Source organism: Megascapheus bottae, chromosome 35 (genome assembly GCF_031878675.1).
Source record: "Megascapheus bottae isolate mThoBot1 chromosome 35, mThoBot2.hap1, whole genome shotgun sequence".
In the NCBI taxonomy this organism is placed as follows: domain Eukaryota; kingdom Metazoa; phylum Chordata; class Mammalia; order Rodentia; family Geomyidae; genus Megascapheus; species Megascapheus bottae.
The window spans coordinates 2,407,711-2,429,565 of record NC_143543.1 but is presented as its reverse complement, the minus strand read 5'-3'; the positions used below and the strand labels follow the sequence as shown (position 1 = coordinate 2,429,565).

Here is a 21,855-nt window from a genome sequence, read left to right as displayed (position 1 = left end):
TGATTCCAGGGAGAAATTCAAACACTGTGCACTTCTTGGGGCTTTTGTCTCTTAAGTTGAGGGGGGAAAAATTTTTAAAAAAGTGATTTTTTTTTCACATTTAAGCTCTCTGCAGTCATTTTGCACAGCTTTGCTATGTCCTTCAAACATACCCACCCCACACGAACATGGAAATTACACACACAGTCACGACCACCTGCATTTTTCCTTTAGACTGAACCTCATGTAGTGTAGACGTGCTAAAACGTTACTGCGTGTGTGCTCAACATCCTTTTCTTTAGAACTCTTTCTTTTTCTGTTATCATTTCTCATTTCAAGAGATTTAGGATGAATGCCAGGACCCAAGACTACCCTTGAACTCTATTCAGAATTCCTATGGATAGCCACAGGAGTTAATATTTAAGTGTTGTTTTCAGTCAAAGTAAAATATGGTTTCTCTAGTTTTAATGAACAAATAGCTTCATTTGGTCCACTTCCAAATATAATTAGTAACTACTGTCACTCAATTAAATACCCAACAACTTTGATGAGTATGATGCAGAATGGATTTGACCTTTTTATTAGTGGTAAATTTTGGAGGGGCATCTTTGGAGGTCCTTGACACGAATGCATTGCCCAACATAAACTCTAAAAACATCACTGATTTTTTTTTAAATCACAACAGGACAACTTTTTAAAGATTCAACCTTCATCTTGCCATGAATACTACTCTGCATTATTTCATATTACAATGTAGGCATGAACACAAGAATCCTGAAGTAGACAAATATTTGATCAAAAGTGATAGAGATGTGCAGTATTAGACCCAGAAGAACAAATTAAAATAAACTAATCATTAACTGACATGTTCAACTTAAACAACCCTTTGTATAACTATTTCAAGACAATAAATGATCATTTTGAAATATATATTATGTCCAAATATATATTTGTATATATTTAAATATATATAACATTCACCCCTCCTTCTTCAGGCAAGAAGTCATTGCATATACCAGAGAATTGAGAGCTATAAAGGAATTTGTGGGTAGAAGAGGGATGAAGATGTTGAAGATATGACACCGATCAAGATACATTGTACAGGGCCAGGATAGTGGTAAAGTGCTTGCCCAGCATGCCAGAAGACCAGGGTTCGATTCCTCAGTAGCATATAAATAAACAAAAGCTGCAAGTGGAACTGTGGCTCAAGTGGTAGAGCTCTAGCCTAGAGAACGCCCAAGGACAGTGCTCAGGCCCTGAGTTTAGGACTCAGGACTGGCAAAACAAAAAAAAAGATACATTGTACACATATTGTTTTGTTAAATGGCAATATAAACTTTAATATATAACCAAGGATTCAGAAAAATAAGGTCAAGGGTTGGGAATAGCGATGAGATTGTTGAAAGGAGACCCATTGATCACAAAGTACTTTATTCACAAATTCCTTTGTTCGTCTACTTAAAGATAATTAAAAAAATCATATATATGTATATATATTTTTTCAAACTTAGGCAAAAGTATGATCTTTCACTTTGTGCTTTCAGCCAAATACTTTTCAAGATAAATCATTGTTTCCCCTTGTCTCCTATATTGTTTTAAAAAAAAAATCAGTAGCTTGCTTCTGGAATGTATCATGAATAGTATTTATTTTAGCCCTTGGACAGTCAAATATCAAGTTTTCCAGTATTATTAAGGATAGGTGTAATTCAGTGCATTTTGAAGGAGGAAATATGGGATATTGGACATTAGAAGGAAAATGGAAGAAACAGTTTTAAAAATAAGAACTTTGAATTTCTTCCAACCAGTACTTCTCCTTGAGTGGCCATGATCTAATTCAGAGCCCACTAACATGAACCCTGAGATAAATTCTGCATTTATAAGCCTTGGCATGGAAGAATACGTTTAGGGTTACCTATAAGGACCCAAAAGAAATTCAACCCATCTGCCCTTCAGACTAGGCTAACTTATTCTCCATGAGCAGCCATCACCACAAAGCCAAAAATCTTAATAATGTAAGTTTTGCTCCTATTAATTCTGTGGGCAGTTTCACTCCACATGTTTATGAGTCCACGTTCCAGGGCTAGAGAACACATCTGGAACAAGGCCAGTCTACTACATCGGTTGTAGCAGAATTATACAGCGGGTCATCCATTCCTTCTCTTATTCTATAGGCCATAGCAAATCACATGGCCGTGTCTAACCTCAGTGATGTGTGAAGAGAAATATGGCTGAAGGGACTCTAGAGAGAGCATTTTTCCAAAGTACATCACCACCGTGCCTTAAGTGAACTATATCTGCTACACCACTGAAACCAGATTAGCTTTGTCTGAAGCAAAGTATTTCCTATGGAATTTCCAAGAAGCAAGACAAAAGATAAAATTAACTATTCACTCCAAGTTATTGGAGACAGAGAAATAAAAAGAAAAAAAAAAGCAAGACTCACCTCCTAACTATATGTTGTCTGCAGGAAAGTATTCAACATAAACATATCATTAAGGGAAAAAGTTCCAAGTAAAGACTCATTGGAAGAAAATTGGAATGGCTTTCCCAGAGTCAAAGTAGGAGTTCACAGTTAATCATCATGAAGGCATAAAAATTATCAAGGGTTTTTTTTTGCACTTTTTAACAGAACATGAATAGCATGAACTAAAAATCAATAGAATTCAAAGTATTACAACATGAATCCACAATTATAGTTGGATATCTGAATAATTCTCTGTAGCTAATTAAATTCAAGTTGAAATATTGGTTATGTGAGATTGTAGGCATGACTTAGTTGGTACAGCAACAGATAATGAGCAAAACTGCCTGGTACCTAGTTAAAAGTCCTGATCTCAGACAAAAGGAAAAGAAAGAACAAAGGAAAAAAGAAATATTGGTAGTAGTCGGACTATGAATTTTTTTCTCAAGTCAAATTTGAAAACAACAATTTTTCCTAATTTTTCAAATTTTTCAATATAATTAAGGTATGAAATAACTTAAACTACATGACTATGGCAGTGGAGCTAAATCAGAAATCAGTAAGCAGATAATATCTAGGAAAACAATCTCAATTTATTTGAGAATCAAATAAAATCTTCAAAAAAAGAACCCATAGATCAAAGAAGAAGCCACTGGGAAAATGATAAAGTACTTTGAGTTCAGTGAAGATGAAAATGAATTAATAAAACCATTCAGGTAGCTTGATAGATTCATGAAGTAATTATGCATTATATGCATTATAAGTAGATTGAATTAAGTAGAAGAATAATTTTCTCCATAGTGTAGAAAAAGGATTTGGCAAATTCAATACATATTCATGATAAAAAGCATATGAGCAAACTAGGAATGTTAAAAAAAACTTGCTGAGTCCTATAAACAATTTCTAGAAAGCACTTATATTTAATGAGGTATTAAGAGTTTTCTCCCTAAATTTCCCATCTTAAAGAATTTTTTTAATCATTTAACTGAAGGTTCCTTTTTTCCAGTAAAATAATTCAATAAAAATCACCCAAAAGATTGCAAACAAAAAGTAAAGTTAAAGCTACCAGCACAACCATATTCATTGCAGCAGCACTGCTTACCATAGCCAGGTTATAGAATCAGCCAAGATGGCCCTCATATGCACTCAATAGAATTTTACTCATCCATAAGAAAGAATGATTTACTGTTTGTAAAGAAATGGAAAGATCTGGAGAAAAATGACACTAAGAAGTAAGTCAAGCCCAGAAAGACAAAAGATCCATGTTTTCCCAGGGAAACTAGACTCAATATATAAGATTACAAATGTGTCAACCGAAGTATGGTAATGCAAAGGAGAAGTCAAATAGTGTTATTCCTTAAAAAGACGAAGGCAAAGTATAGCAAAATAAAACACTAGGAAGAGGATACTTGACAATGGTCGGATGAGATCCAAGGGGAAAGGATAGAGGAAAAGGAAGAGACAAAAGGAGAAATCCCATCAATATCCAATGTAGTTCCTACAAAATTAACAAGAGTGAGGGAAGGTGTGAGTAGGAGAGGAGAGGGATGTTTGAAAATGTGAAAGAAGAGACATGGATCAAGACATATTGTATTCATAAACCACTTTGTTAAACAGTAATCCCTTTGAACAAGTAAAGATCATCAACTAAAAACACTCAAATTGGAAGGAAGAGATTAAAATACTCACAAACAATGTAATATTGGGAATTTAACAACAACAAGAACAAAACAACAAAAAAAACACATCCTGAGGAATACGCTGTAGATACACAGAATAAATTCAGCACACAAAGTAAAACATTGTGCATGTCACAATCAATTATAACTTGAATTTTTACACAATCATAAAATGCATCAGAATTTGAAATGCACAAGGGATAAAACTTCTAGAAGATGCACTAGGTCTCTGTGATGAAATGGAAGAAACTTTTGCTGTGGGAATTTAAAGCCGCCCTAAAGAAATGCAAGAGATTTTTCGTGTCAGCCCACGACTTCACAGCAATCACAAGGCCCAGAGAAAATGGAAGTTTTTAGTGTCACCTTCAAGTGCAACCCCACCTCCACCCCACCACACACACACACACACACACACACACACACACACACACACACATCCCAGCTCTATCTTGAGCTCTTCACACATCCAGGATACCGTTCTACCCCTTGAGCCACAATGCCACTTCCAGTTTTCTGGTGGTTCACTAGAGATAAGAATCTCACTGACTTTAGTGCCCTGGCTGGCTTTGAACCTCGATCCTCAGATCTCAGCCTCCTGAGTAGCTAGGATAACAGATATGAGCCATCAGTGTCCAACACATTTTAGCTTATATATATTTTTTTACCTATGCTAGTCACTAAATGTGATAGTTGACATCATGCAAATGTATAAAATCAGTGACCCAGAGAAAGGGATCCAACAACTGGATTAGAATCATTTAGCCATCCCTATGACACAAAGGAATAGCAACTTTTCTCATAATGCACAGCAAAATCAACTCAAAGTGACTATAGACACAGGTAACGAGATGAAGCTACCAACTAAGTAGAAAATGGAAACTTATTCTAGGCATCTTGGAATGGCTCAATATTATTAAGCAGTGCTCATCAGAAAACAATCCATATCTGTAAGAATTTTCAATTAATCTCTGTCACACACACACACACACACACACACACACACGTGCATGCATGCAGTGGAAGTAGAGCTGTGGCTTAGGTGGTAGAGCACTTATTTTGAGGAAAATAAGCTTAGGGACAAAGTCCCAGCCTTGAGTTTAAGCTCCAGAACTGGCACACAATCAACAAAGACACCTATTGGATTTTGGATTTTTTTTTTCAATCACATTGAAGCAAATCTCAGATTGAAAGAAAATCTTTGCAAAAGATGTATCTGAGAAAATATTTGTACCAAACTCTCCTTAGACACAATAATCAAAAGAGAGGTAACTCAGGGGGAAAAAAACACAGAAAGAATTAAATAGACTTTTTTTTAAACCAAAGGGTGTGTGAGAATGACACGCACACATAAAATATAGGTTCAGCTTTAACAATTTCAGAAACATAAATTAAAACCAGTTGGGCATCGAAAGCCATATATAAGACTGGCTAAAGTTGAAATTACTGTATCACAGTGAGAAAGATTGTGAAGCAACTGAAATTCTTAAAATATTTCTGGTGGGAATTCAAGCTGGCATGTTGATTCTGGAAAACACGTTGGCTGTTTATTTGTTCTGGGTAGTAGTTCGGAGCCTCTGCACAACAGGCAAGCACTCTACCACTTAAACCATATGATTTTGTTTATGAGACAGAATCTTAGTCCCTTTTTAGTCAGGGCCGGCCTTAAACTTATGATTCTACCGTTTCACCTCCCTGCAGAGATTACAGGTATATACCAACAAGCTTTGCTTGAAAAAAAAATTCAAATATCCTTATGCGTTTCTATCACATAGCCAGAAATTGAACTGGTGATTCTTTTTCCATTATGGAATAAAATGAAATTTAGTGTCCATAAGAAAACTTGTGAATATACCTAGCCTACTAATCACCATACTATGAAAATTGAAAAAAAAATCCAACTATCCCTTAAGTGGACAAATGGACAGATAAATTACCATATACATTCGCGATAGAGTCCCAAACAGCCACAAACAAAAACAGTGCTGACATAAAAAAGCAATACAAAAATCACAAAGAAAAATGGGTTGACATCAAAAAAGGAGCGTACCGGTGACATTGTTCTGGGTTAAAAGTGAAGGCAGTCAGAAACAGAAAATTAATTACAATATTCCCAATTTTACATTTACATAATGCGCGATCATCATGATCAAAAACCTGTCAGTTGCTTGTTAGGCACTGTGTTCATAGTTTCAACTTGACAGGAACTTGTATCAAGAGCCATTGTATCTTATTTCATATGTGTATCCTTGTCTACTGCTTGCACACATGCAGATACTACAGAGTTTTCACCACAGTCTTGTCTTACTGTATGTTAATGAGATCTCTCTACGTCTGAACAAAAGAAATTCATTTCAGAGGGTAAAATAAGCTCCTGATTAGATAGAATTAAAGAAAGAATGTATCAGCTGGCTAAGTGATCTGAAGAAAATATCACATGAACACAGGTGAGAAATGAGAAAATGAGAAAGAAAGAGATCAAGACTCTATTCAGATGTTTTCACCTGCATCTAACTGGCTTCCCAAATGCAGGAGAGTTTGTCTCTGAAGAAAGTTCTAGAACTGACAAGAGAACTGATTTTTGTACCACAGTATTTTTAGGCAAGGTAAATAGAAAGGAATTGTACTTGGGACCACACTGTTCCAAGACATAGAATATCAAAGGAAAAGACCTGAAAAGCAATCAGGGAAAAGCAAGTCAGTTTTATAAAATCTGGCAGGCTGATAAAGAAGAGGCTTCTCAGACATTACCATGGAAGCTGTAAGTCACCACAGCATATGATAAATAAAATTTAACTATTGGCTAAGGTTGAAGTCTGCCATGAAATTATCTTTCCAGAACAGGAACAAAAATCCATGTAATTTTATAAATTCTGACAGAATAAGTTTATATGCAAACTAAACTTGCCACATCTTCATTTTATAAAGTAAAAGATACTTCTTAGAAGAAGGCAAATTAAAGCAAAGAAGCACAGATGAACCTAAAGCAAATGAGTTGATAAACCTTTGAATAAATCTGAGTACCTATAAAGAGATCATAATTTTAAATATAATTGAAAAAGAGACAGACATGTTTGAAATATAATATACTATTGCCTTGTGCCCTTACGTTCTTTTATTCTTTCATTGCATGATATTAAATATTAAATATCAACTTTAGATATTTGGGAACTACAAAAAAGAAAATGAAATGTAGAATTTCCAAACTAATGATGGGGGGGGGGAGAAAGCAAAAATGCAACAAATAAAAAATGGTGAAAACTCTGTAATAGAGATACTTTTAAAACTCAAGAATTAAAAGGAAGGCATCCTTAAAAGCTGGTGAAAGTTGGTAGAAGCAAGTGCAAAATATGTAAGTTATTAAAAGAAATATTTGTAGCTTGAAACAGTTTATTGGATTGCATAAACATTAAAAGTATTTCTGTGCTCCAATTAAGAGAAACCTAAAATAATAGGAGGCGCTGTGAAACAGAAAACGGAAAGGTCAGAAAAGAAAGGAATGGAGGAAGGAGGAAGGGAGAGAGGAAAGGAAAGGGAGAGAGGGGATGAGGGAAGTAGAAAGGGAGGATGGAGAAAAGAATGAAAAGAGGAAGGGAGGAAGGAAGAAGGAAAGAAAGGAGGGAGAAAAGGAGGGAGTTTGGGAAGATAGAAGGAAAGGAAGGAAGGAAGGAAGGAAGGAAGGAAGGAAGGAAAAGAATTGGGCTTCATAGGTGTCCCCTGGCCTTGTTTTCTTGACCAATTCGCAAGCTTTTCCAGAGATAGCAAAAAAAAACAACTTTGCTGGTTCTGAGCCAGAGAAAGGACATCAAAGTCGTGTTTTCACAGAATGATTCCAGGATTTATGTACCAGGATAGTGTAACTGCTTCTGCCCTGATGCCACCTCGGGAAGTCCACACGAAGTCGTGAGAACCCCAGCGTGAGGCTCACAGGCCCTGGCTTCTTGTTGTTGAGCAAACAATTGCCAGTGTTTTGTCAAGACTTTTAGCAAATGGCGTCTGGGGGGGCAGGGGGGAAGGTGAAAGAGGACACAAACATTGGGAAGTCAAGAAGGGTCCCCGTATAGGTAGGCCAGCAAAGCAGGCAGGTCCAGTTGTCTTGGCACACAACTCCAGTATATTTGACTTCATTTGTCATAACCAGTCCGTTTTTTTTCTGTCATCGTGGGGAGTACGCTTTTTTATTTTAACCTATTTTATTGGGTGAATTGTCCCCCCTCCAAAATGTTGTGTTTTGTTCTAACATAGATAACATAAAGAAATCCACATCTAAGGTGTAAATAAATAGGTATTCATTTTTTTTCATTTTTTATAGATTCTTTGAAATTCCTTTTTCCACAATTATGTGTTCAGGACTCTCTTGATCTTTTGAGATTTTCAGACTGGTATGGTTTTTGTTTTTTGTTTTTGTTTTTGGGGTTTTTTTTGTATTTCCAGAATGGCATCATACTAGAGTTATTTGGCATTGTTTTTTCTTGGATTATATCCCAAACCTGCATTTCAGGTACACTTGGAAGAGGAAGAAAGCAATCATTAACTCTATGAATAGTAGAAGTGAGAGATGAGGAGAATTTAAATGACAGCATAGGAAATAAATAGGAGTGCTGAGTAGAATACTGAGTCTAGAAATACTTATCAGCTTAGTAATTGATTAATCATGTCTTTGTAATCTGAGTCTATAATAAGGGAATATAAGATTCAACAAAATAAAACATTAAATGGAATGTTTGGAGAATGGATGAAGATAGTTTTGTGCACATTGCAGGGAAAGATAAAAAAAACAACAGAATTTGACTACCACTGAAATCCAATTTTGACATATGGATTAGCCAGAAGTTATGGATTATATAGCATGACCTGTCTTATAACCAGATCTTTTGATTTTAATTCAGTATGGTAGTAGTAGTAGTAGTAATAATAATATTAATAATAAAATAATGCATATATGCTTCTTTCCTCAAACTGAGAAGAGTCCTCAGAGTCCAGACATATCTTCATGGAGAAAGACAAACCTGAGCTGACTAGCTAATGATGGATAGATATTAGTGGAAGGGGGGTGGGAGTGTGGTCTAGTGGTAGAGTGCTTGCCTAGCATGCACAAAGCCCTGGGTTCCATTCCTTGGTACCACATACGCAGAACAAGCCGGAAGTGGCACTGTGACTCAAGGGGTAGAGTGCTAGCCTTGACAGTGCCCAGGCCCTGAGTTCAAGCCCTAGGACTGGTTAAAAAAAAAAAATTAGTTGGAAGGATTCCATTAGTGTAGTGAACCCCTGTAGATAGGATGACAGGATGAAGAACCAGTTCCTTATGGAAAATGGATCTGGGTTTTTGTTTTTTTGAGTTCCACGTCCTTGTGAAATCATAAACTGGATTTATCAACAGCTATAAAGCCTTTGACGCTAATGTGGTGCCATAAGTGTATCTCATCATGGAAAATACGTAGCCCTGAATATGGAGAGTATAAATCCTTTGAATTATTTATCCTCACTCTACACTGGTGGCTCACACCTCTAAATCCCAGCTACTTAAGAGGCTGAGATCTGAGGATCATGGTTCAAAGCCAGCCCAGGCAGAAAAGTCCATGAGACTCTGATCTCCAGTGAACCACCAGAAAACCAGAAGTGGAGCTACGCCTTCACATGGCAGAGTCCAAGCCTCAGGACTGGCAAAATTTAAAAAAAAAAAAAAAATTCAAGGTGATTATGGTTATTCAAGGTGCTGGAGAGAAGAGCTGTATCATTGCCCTGCAGAATTCAGTCTTGGGAGCCACAGGACTTTACAAGCAGACAAAAAGACCATTTATTTGCATGTCAGATGTAGCTCCACTGATTTGGAAAGTGTGTGTGTGTGTGTGTGTGTGTGTGTGTGTGTGTGTGTGTGTGTTGAAGGTGGGGGAGGGTGACACTAAAGGCTCCGTTGTTCTTGAAAAGATTATCCGGCATTAATTGAAAACACAGATGGAACCAATACTATTGTCTAGAATATTCTGGGGCAAAGGCCAAGATGAGAAAGGTGATCAGAGACAGACTGATAGAGGCCTGAGAACAAAACTCGTTTTGTGTGTGCAAACAGGGAATGAAAAAGTCCGACTGGCATTCCTCAATCATGCTGATTTAGCAAGGAAAATGTCCCCCAAGCTGCATTCCGGGCCATTGTAGATGGCATCGTGGTGGGAGATGGGGGTGGGGATGGGGTTGCAGCTGAAAGTCTCTCTCTCTCTCTGAATTATTAGAGATGGAGCCCATTATTTTGTGTGTTTAGGCAGTTTTACTGGATATGGACAATTACAATCATATAAAGGTCTCCATTGTGTACCTTCTCATTTACAGCCTTACCCTAAGGCAGCCTAGACTGAGACCTTGGTTGAGTTAATGGCTCATGTTGAAACTAGTGTCTGGGGATACAGACTCTGCTTTGTGATTGATTCAACGTTCTTTCAGTACTTCACTTATTCAAAGTTTCGTTGTGATTTTTCTTTTCTTTTTTTTTTTTAAGTCCTTAAAAAATATCCGGGTACGGATGGCTCATGCCTGAAATCCTAGTGACTCAGGGATCTGAGACTCTGAGGTCAAAGCCAGCTTAGGCAGGAAAAATCTATGAGACTCTGATCTGCCATGAACCACAGAAAAAAGCCAGAATGGAGCTATGACTCAAGCAGTATAGTGCTAGCCTTGAACTAAAAAGCTTTAGAGACAGTGCTCAGGCCCTGAGTTCAACTCTCTCTCTCTATCTCCCCAAAATTGCTTCTTTTTATGCCAGTTCTACTGTCATTTCTTCTCAATACTTACATGTAATACTGTATATATTAACTGTATACTAATATAATACCATACATACACACACACACACACACACAACTTCCGAATGTTATTTAAGACATCAAGATGTGGGTCAGGAGCTCTCATAGTTTTGATGTCAAATTATTTTGCCTCAGATTCACAGAATTCTCCATTGAAAGTGCTTATTTTAAGTTCATATCTATAATCCGGGCTTGTCAGGAAGCAGAGAGATCCAGAGAATTGCAGTTTGAAATCAAACCAAGCAGAGGAGTTCCGGAAACTCTATTTCTAATTAAGCAACAAACGCCAGGCTGGAGACGTGGCTTAAATAGTAGAACACCAACAAAGTATCAGGTCCTAAATTCAATCCCTGGCATACAAAAAGAAAGAAAAAAAAATAACATCACTTTTGTTTGACCATATATATATAGACTCAATTCTAAAAAGCCTTTTGAGGTTGTGTGTTATTATTATGACTTGTACATATTTATGCCACATATGGTGGAATAAAGCTGGTTGAATCTCCACTCTAGAGCTACAGATTCTCCTTGCACAAAATTGCGGCATATATAGTAAAGTTTCACTGCAGGAACTGAGTATGCAGTGGTCCACACCTTATTTGGTACTAAAGTCACAGCAAAATGTCCTTGGTTATTAGGGTTTTAGTTATAATTTCTAAGGGCTTAGTGATAAGTTTCATGGGCTGTCTGTCCAGTCTGCTTTGATTCCATTTCAGTGAAAGTATGCTTCCTTCAGTGTTACCATTATCTCTACTTTTCAATAACCAGTATGTCAATGGCCCTGTCTTTTCTATGCTGTATCAACTTAAAAAAAAATAATGTTCATGGCACATCGTATAGTTGTGGCAACCACAGAGAATGAATTCCCTGAAGAGAATTATTGAACAATGAAACAGGTAACTGCTGCCATGTCGGAGGGTAAAGCAATAGTGGCTCGTCATATGCTTCTCTTCAAAGAGAAATTTGTATTTCTGTGAAAGCAATTGATATTTGAACCACTTCCTAGTTTTCTTTTGAATAATTAAAATCCATGCGAGAGCCCAGTATTTGCGAAGTTTGAATGGCATTAGGGACTTGCCAATTGGCATGGTTTGGTAAGTTTGCTATTTGTCTCAGTTTTGAGTTGGGGAATATTTTTGTATTCCCGGAGAAGCTGTTCTAAAATATGTCATCCATTTCACATTTTATCCCTTGTTAAGCTCATATTTTTATGCCATACAAAAATAAATAAATAAAACACTTACTGGGGCTACAGAATGGTCATAATATCGGAAAATTGGCCCTGGGCCAAATTAACCAGGAAGTGACATGAATGTAGCCAATTTTTTTCATTCTGAATTTGATATCTGGCTCATGTTTTTAGCATACATTTTGCACTGAGTTATTTTCATTCAAGAAAACCTGATCCTATTTTGGCATTCTCTTTTTATAGACTCTACACATCTACAAATGTGCACTCTAATGATAGTTCACTTAAATACCTGGATTAAGGAATTAGGAGTTATAGCAGGGATTGAGATTCTACAGTAAATGTATTTCATGGTCAGGAAGAATAATCCTGTGACTATTCTGTGGGTGCTGGTTTCTCCTGGATATTTATTTGGGTATTAGACATTCTCTCATTTGGAACCTGTTATCCTCTCTATCGTAACTGAGCATACAATTGTGTTAAAAAGGCATCCTATCTTCTCATACATTGAGTATAATATCAAATTTTGGTATTGAATAGCAATAATGGAAGCAAGTGGCAAATCAATGGTTTGAAACAGTGTGGAGAAGTTGTACAACCGTTGAAGAACTTATGGACTGGAGAAATTCTTCCACGTAGGCAAAAGGAGAGTTTGGTGAGGGTGGGTGAACTTGAACCTCTCACGTTGAACTCACATCAGCATGGTTCACAGTCATAGATTTCCTTTGGAAAATAAGAATTTGAGAGATGGGGAAAAAAAATCTTAGAAACAATTATACTTAATGTTTGCTGGTGGATAAACATACTCCCTGGGGGATTTATACAAAACAAAGACACTAATCAATACACTCCATTATCCTATAATTGCTAATTCTTTACATGGAGATCATTTCAATTTAAGGTTACCAGAATCCTCAAGTCATGCTCTGTCTTCACTTCTTGATTAGAGAGATTATCTGTACGTCTGGCTCTTTGCTAATTTTCAAGGTATAGTGTTACACCGGGGGGGAAAAAAATCATAATTTTTTTCTGTTTAAACTTGTTAGGTTTTTCTCTTAACCATGAAATGATAGTTTTTCTAGGCTTTTCCCCATCTTCTTTGTGAAATAAAAGAAAGAGAGAAGAAAAAGGAGGCAGAAATAACGGAAACAAAGAGAGGAACTGAAATGAAAAAGAATTAGAAGCCATAAAGGGCATCCCCATTTCCATCCAATGCCAATTTAACCAGTCATTAATGGGCTCAGGTCATGGTACCCATTTTTTTCCTCCTGTTAGCAGCTTCCGGTCTTGCGCAATGTGGCATAATGTTACCAGTAATTATGCCCCACATCATTATGGAAGACTGACTGTTTCCATATACACTGACATTTTTACCCAGGAAAATTAATCATTCAAGGCTGTGAGTCTAACACATTGTACCAAATACTTCTCAGAACATGGATCGATTCCAATTAATCTTCAATAACAATACACAAAAGAGCTTTAGCAAGCACCATTAGGTTAATCATCTCTGCTTTTCTTTGGGGGGAAAAAAAATGTAAAAGTATAGAATGCAGGTTGACATTCAACAGGATGTCATGTCATTTAAATGATACATGAGATACCCTGTGGTTTTGAGGCCTTGGCAATCTTTTTCAGCTCCACGGGTAGCTTCAAGGAACAGTTTTGAACTTCCTCGTTTGAATTCACAGCTCTTTGTATTAACTATCATTAGATTAGCTGTTTTGAAAGCACATGGATCCATAGGCCTACATTTCCAGAGACATCAAAATGGCCTCGCCTTTTAAAATATGCAGATGTATAATTAACAAAGGGACGCAGCAAACAGCAAAGTCCTTGAAGTTACTTCCACGAGGACAGATACGTGAATGATTCTGGAAAGAAATTCAAGCAACAGAACCAGAAACTTCCAACAGTTCTGGTAGCTTCCTTTTCAGAAGACAATAGAGCTTGTGAATTTTCTGTCTTTCTCTCCAGGCAGCTAGCTTAGTCTGGTTAACCGAAATTGTTGAGTAATTGTTCTGTGGTTGGGAACAAAATGTTGAATTAAACTGTTCTCAGTACAATAATTGTGTGATTATAGCATTTATGTTGCTGGCTAAAGGAACAGTCATTAGGTTTGGAAGACTTACCAAAACCACGAGTACAAAAAAAATGCAAATCGCATATGTAAATTGCTGCTCAATACCTATAGTGGCTTAGAAATAGGACAGAGTGGAAAGTGCATTTCTAGTGGGGTGTGTGTGTGTGTGTGTGTGTTTTAAGATAAACCTGGAAATCTTGATTGCACAGTTAGCATAATACTGAAATTAGGAAGAGGCAGAAATGCATTTGCTTTATGGGTTTTTTTTCTTGTCTACACTACTTAAATCTTCAGCCACATTTCCTCCTTCTTTTGTTCCAGGCCTCAGTCCCACTTTTCTTAATCTCTTTTCTTAACTTCAGCATTTTTAACTCTCCATGTTTGTCTGAAAAGTTTTCTCTCTTATTTTTTTTTCTCCTTTTTCTCTCCCTCTCAAACTTATGTGTTGAAAAGAACTTACCAATCCATAAAGCATTGGGGTTCGTGGAGAGGAAGATTTAAGAAGAAAAACTGTCAGTAAATATATAGAAGATGTGGAGCAAAAACCCAGTTGGTAATAAAATGGAAATACTATTTTGCTTGCATTTTGAAATATGATAAATGCACATGCTGAAATATGGCTTGCTTGCTTTTAGCCTGCTCTGATCTCCGAGAATCACATATGACCTTTAGATGTAGTCAATAAGGTGAATTTTGATTTAGATTCAACCATGAAAGCTTGTCGTTTTGAAAGATGAATGATGGATGAGTGATACATTGACATTGTACATATCAGTCATAATGTATGGTCACAACCTACTTTGTTGTTAATAATCTGAGGTTTTGAACTCAAGACCCTGAGCTTGCAAGGTCTTGACCACTCTACAGCTTGAGCAATCCTTCTAGTTCTGGGGATAATAATTCAGAGATGTGGACAGAAGTTCTTACGAAGGTTTTCTTCCAGGGAATTCTGATACATTTCATTTTATTTCTTAAATGGTATAAGGTACTGAAATGTCCTGATGGCCTGTGAATACTCAAGCTCAAGGCATAAATAACCAGAATGCTGAAAAATCTTACTGTACATCTCTTCTATAATTAGAAATATGTTAACACTGAAATTTACACCACCGTTTGGGCTCAGTTTCCTTAATTACTTGCATGTCACACTGGAACATTTACTTCCTTGAGAAACTTGTAAATACTGTCCATGATGATTGTTTTAGAAGGCTGGTTATGAACCCTGCCATTCAGATATAAATATCGCTCTACTTGTTTATTGTTTAAATTTTTATTTCAAATACATGTTGTGCCAAAGGGCTATAATTTAACATGACCATACAGTGCTTGAATGTGCTTTTTTTTTCTCTTTTTATTACTATCTTTAAGTAGTTGTACAAAAGAGTTGCTATTTAGCAAGATAGTTTGCGAACACAAGATATTTTGATCACATAAGAATATTTGTAGCTGTGCCTTTTTCGGTCGTTGAACATCAGTGTTGTGTGAAAATTTAAAAGAGTTTTAACTGTATTAAAATCCATAATAAGTTAGATGATCTTTGTTTTGTATGATAAAATCAACTTTTTATTTTTATTAACAGCTAGTACCTTACCGTTTTTTTTAGAATATCAAAATACTTTTATATAGACATCAGATATTTCAAATTTGTTCAAGGACAGAAATCTTTCGTGTTTTAAGAGAGAAGCTTTTGTACAAACAGCTCAAAATGTTACATGCAAAGTTTTTATGCTTTGTCTGTGATGTTGATTTAAAAAAAAACATGGGGGTTTTGAATTTATTCTTCTTGATTGCTTTCTCCAATAATGCAATCTTCAAACTGTACAGGTTTTGAAATGCTAACCACTACATAATATTAAGTAACCTCTAATTCCTGCCAACCACCCACACATTAATTAGAGCAAACACAGAGATTTTAATGAGGCTTCTTGTCAATGGCAAAGCACATTGAAAAAATAAGGATCATATTTCAGTAATCAAATTGTATTTCTGAAAGAAAATACAGACTCCATTCTTAGGTAAATGTTTCATCTTCTTTTAAAATGTACCTCATAGACCTGAAGTTAAAGAGAAAAATCACTCACGCAATAAGTGAAATCGTTGCTTTTGGAATCCATTTCTTAAAATGAGCATTTTTCCCTCTGCCTAAAAAATAACACATTTTCATATTATTGTTTTGCATAGTACTAAGTCTCTGGAATCTTACTTCATAGTTTAGCATGTGGAAATGCTCACGGTTGAGCATGTACATTTTTTAACAAAGATTCTCAGTCTCTTATTTTTTTTTTGCAAGTATTACATTTGGAATTCTACCTATGTCCATTAGATTTAGATTGATAAGTATGTTGTCCATATCACCTAATCTACTATGAGCAATTAAAAAAAATTGTACTTCAATGTCAGGAGCAGTTAATGTCTTCTTCTAAATCTCTCAGTTTTTTGTCTCATAAATTGTGAGGGCTATTTTATTAGATACATGTAACTTAAGAATTATTGTACTTCCTTATTGAACTGAAACTTGTAGTGTTATTTCTGGCTGTTCACTTCCCATAATTACCCTTTATACATTAATGCCTATTTTGTCTAGTAGCTATATAGGAATGCTAGGGTCTTTGGTGTTCATATTTTTGGATTAATAGTAGTCTGATATAACTTTTCCTACCCTTTGGAACTTTTTTGTCATCAGGACTCAATCCTATCTCACATACAAAATACAGTGAGACATTCTTAAATATCCTCTATTGTCTTCTGTCTTTCATTTTGTGATTTTAGTCCCTTTACATGTATTGCAATTAACTTGGGTCTCTCATTTTACTCATTTTTATGCATCATTTTCCCTTATAATTTTCATTTATTAATTTTGTCTCTTGATTATAGTTATAATTCCTTTTTTTTTTACAAACAAGATTCTTTGCTATATAGGTTTCAGATTCTTTGTTCAACGTGAACAGGGAACATATCTTGTTTTTATGTAGACTGCTTGGAAATAAGTTCTACGTTTTACTTGCTGTCTTTCCAAACCTAGGTATAACTCAGTTGCATTATCCGTAAATTGGTGGTGATAAATTATCTTGTCTCATTGGGTTAAGATTGTGTGTTCATGTGTGTGTATGTGTCTGTGTGTGTTATTTTGTTTTACTTTTCTCATCTTTTCTTTTTCTATATATACTTAGTTCACAAATAATTGTGATTATTATTATTATTATTATTATTATTATTATTATCTTTAAGTAGGTACCAAGGCATTGCCATGGAAGAAAGCAGTGTATGAATACAATGCATCTTAATCTATGTCACCCACTTACTCATTCTTACCCATCGCTCTTCTATCCACCCTTCCCTCACTCTTCTTGATTTTGTAGGCTCTGCATTGGATTCTTGGCCACACAATCACCACCTCCACCACCACCACCTTTCCCCCACCATTCCAGCCTTTCCCTTGACTCCACACTTGTTTTATTTTGCTAAACTCGAATTTAGCCTTTCAAAGGCGTTACACACTTTGAGGGTCTCCTTGGCTTGGCTTTGCACTACTGTACTTCAGAACCATGGCCTTACACATACGAAGCGTGTGTTGGATCACTGAGTCACAGTCTCGAGTGTGTTTGACTAAGGAGTTCACTGAGTTTAAATAAGGAAAGGTAGATCTGTAAATGCCAACATTCAATGGAGCACCACGCTATGAAATACAAGGGTTATTAACATTAGCGACCATCAGAACATTTCTGGCATAGGCCCAAGAGAAAGGATTCATACAGTCAGTGGTTTTTCTTTAAAACCCACTGGGCTTCCCTTATACATCGGTATGAATTAGACTTCTCATCATGTTGAAGACTCAGATTTTTATTTTTATTATTTTTTTTTTGTAGTCAAGAAAGCAGCCTGTAGACTTAGTACAGTACCCATGGCATTACATCAATCATCTCTTACTTCAATATTCTTATGTAAATATAAACCTCAGCACTTTTCCTGCTAGAAAGCTTCAGCTGGGTTTAACGAAGTAGAGAGATGAGCCCTTTGTCACTTAGGTCGTTGGAAATATCTTAAAACACTTGAACCATTCAATGAATGGTATCTGTTCCTGTCTGAAATATCCAAGAACTTCTGATTACCTAAATGACACTATTTACAAGGTTGTCTTGTGACAACCATCTGCCTAGCAATTTCACAAATTTTCCTGGTAAATTTTGCTGATGGCATACCCAGGATGAATAGCTTTTTGCTGGGTCCCATTGGCTAGTGTGGGATTATTTCAGAAGGAAATAAGGGGGCTACATGTTAACTGATTTGTAATGTGTTTTAATATGTTGGTAGGAGTTCCACTTTTAAGGTCTTTCATTGTGACACAAGTGGTACAGTGTAAATCCTCAGCAGTCCTGCAAACACACACACACACACACACACACACACACACATACATTCATAAGCATATAACACCTCTTTGTGCACGAAATTTGAGTAGCTATTTGCTTGAATGTTCATCGAAAGAGTTTAGTTTTAATTTTTGTGAATTTTTTTTTGAGGGAGACATTTGAAAGGTCATGTCTGTAAATAAATCTCTGGATTTCATGCATCTCTATACTTTCTTTATATATTGCTGGTAAATGACATAGCCTGAATTTTAAGTGTGTTCAATACCATACAATGTTTCCCATTTGAATTTATTTTCGAAGTGGTTTTTACGTTTACATCCATTCCTTACAGGTAACCAAGATGTGCGTCTTTCTCATAAATAACACGTCTCAGCAGGGCTTAGGTTATTTCTTTAATGGGTCCTCAGAATTCTCTCTGTACATGTAGATTATTCCTCTACCTAATAATACACACAAAACCTTTTGGCATCACTACTAGAACTGGAAGTTGAGGAAATTAATACACTGTGTGTATGTGAGATTGGTTCAGCCAGTTATTTTCCATGGTTCAAGACATCACATTAAGGGGGGAAAAAACCCATAAACTCTAAATAAAGCTGAAACCAAACCAAAGATTCATTGACTAAAATAATATTTAGTAAGCTTTGGACTATTACAAGAAGAAACTGCATTGACATGGACGTTTGTTTTAATGATAAATACACTGTTTCATAATCAGCTCTGAACTATTACAAGAAGAAACAGCATTGGCTTTTCTAATAAACAAATGCATATTTCCATAACCAGATCAATGGTCAACTAGTGAACATTATTGATATATAACACATCAGGCAGGGTACTGAAGACATCGGCTAGTATGATTAGCTATGACCCTGACCTTACCCTCAACACAGACACCAATCATTTCAATCTAACCCGATAATCATATGGCACCCAGACCGGATATAAACCAAAGAATGACCCGTTGTTAACTATAGTGTTACCTCAGGCCTTTAGCATCTCCACTTGCGTCTGGGTCAGATGTTTCTAGAAGTCTGAGAAGTTGGTTGTCTCACCTCTCTGAGGTCTCCTCTGTTACTGTATCAATTTTCCCAGTAGCAATTTCTGTCCTCCCTGTAATATTTCTGGAAACTGTAAAGAAATGGGGTGCTGAGTGGACAGGTAATGAATTGATGAAGAAGGTACTGTCACTCGGAGAGTTCTGAATGCCGTAAAAGCAGCAAGGCTCAAGCTGGAGTTTAAGAAAAGCAATCTCCTCATGTCTAAGTCAGGTAAAGCACTCTTTGCATTGGGAGCATGGGTTAAAAAAATCCATTTTTATTCAATAATTCTGTCCATCGTTAAAACATTCAGTGTGACGTAATGATATATGCATACATTTTGCACTTGAAGATATTAACTTACCTATCAGCCTACATAGTTAATTTCGTGTGTGTGTGTACATGGTAAGACTATGGAAAAATACAATCTTAACAAATATCCGTCGTACAGTGGCAAACTCACGCTACATGATTCCATTTCATTCTCTTTGGTCTACCTCTTTTCATGTCAGTCAACCCACCACCCATCAGTGACCATGTTAAGCCGTGTTCTATCGATATATTCTACTTTTGTTGGAACTTGCACACGTTCAGTGAGATTATGCTAAGCTTTTTTGTTCTAACATTTGACTTATCTCACATAGGCTAATGGCTTCCAGTTTCATCTAAATTGATAAGAATGGTAGGATCTCAGATTTTTTTTTCCTTTAAATTGAATGATAGTCCTTGGGATGAATATATATAATATATTTACTCTCATATAATAATGTATATACATAATGTGCATGTATGTATATCAAAATGTATAGAATATATGTACATGATTGATTTGTGTGTATATGTGTATATGCATACATGCACAGGTATATGTGTATGTTTATGTATGTATAAATGTATATATATATATATACACCTATGTATGCATATATGTGTACTTATCCATTTATCCATCAGTGGATATCCACATTGTTCCCACATTTCGGTTCCCGTAAATAATCTTGTAATGCACATAGGTGGAATATGAGTAATTATGTAAGATGTTGATTTCCTTGCCTATAGACCCAGCAGAGAAGTTGCTCTGTTGTTTAGTAGCCCTGATTTATAGCCCTTCTATACTATTTTCCATAATGGTCATACTAATTTACATTTTCCCCCCACACCATACAAGATTTCTCTTCTCCACACCCTCACCAGCATCTGTAACCTCTTATCTTTTGTCTAATGACCAACAGATGTGATACAGTGAGTCATTATGCTTTCATACATTGCTAGCTCTTTTTCATATACCTGTTGCCTGGACTTGAGTCTATACTGAAGAAATATTTATTCCATTTTCTTTTTTGTTGCCCACTTTTCAGATTGGGCTTTTGTTACTTGTTCCTTTTTTTACTATTGAATTGTCAGAATTCCTTGCACATTTGGGATGTTAATGCCAGTATATTCTCATTTCTGACATTTTGTCTGCTCGTTCTTTTTCTTCATTTGTTGGCATTTTCAGCAACACCAATTACAATCTCATTTGACCATTGTTGGAAGAAGAGATCTCTTGACTGGAAGGAATTTAAAATCTGTTGGCAAAAAATAGCCAAAATTTGGGAGTGACTTGAAGTGCATGCATGTTAGTATATCCTGTGAAAATTACAAGTGTTGAAGTGAAAAAAAATTCCATTCCATCCCTAATTCTTCCTCATCGAGTAGCCAAGAACTGTCTTCCTACTGTTAACTGACATTGAAAACAATTCAAGATACTTAGCAAATATCATGAGATGACGTTTTCTGTGTTAAATCTCCTTCAGTGCTGTCTTAAGTACAAGAAGGTTCTGTTACACATCTCTGCTTGACTGTTTGCTACTCAGATTATTAAGTAACATTTATGGATATAGAAAAACTGCCAGGTATTTTGTACAGACAGAAGATACAATCAAAATGCCAATCTTGATATAAAAAATGAGTTAAAAACAATAGAATTTTATCTTTTTTCATATATTTTTATTGTAATTAATAGAAGGGTTACATTATATTCACCAGATAGAAGGTGCATTACTTCACATACATTGATACCCTTTCTCATGTCATGGTCCCCATTTCCCTCCCCCCCACCCCCCACTCATGTTGTTTCCCCCCTTCCCTATCCTATTTCAAATAACCAAGTAAGCATATATAAAATATATCAGCTAACAAGGTGAAATACTGTAACAATATGAGATAACCAAGGGACAGCAAAGGAGATGAGAGATAACATAGTACATTAAGGACAACA

At 36.0% G+C, this 21,855-nt stretch overlaps 1 protein-coding gene across 11 annotated transcripts in view; it reads left to right on the top strand.

Annotated features, from left to right (window-relative positions):
- Window positions 1-21,855, top strand: part of Sox5 (SRY-box transcription factor 5) — a 732,928-nt gene that overhangs the window by 584,991 nt on the left and 126,082 nt on the right. The window lies entirely within an intron of this gene.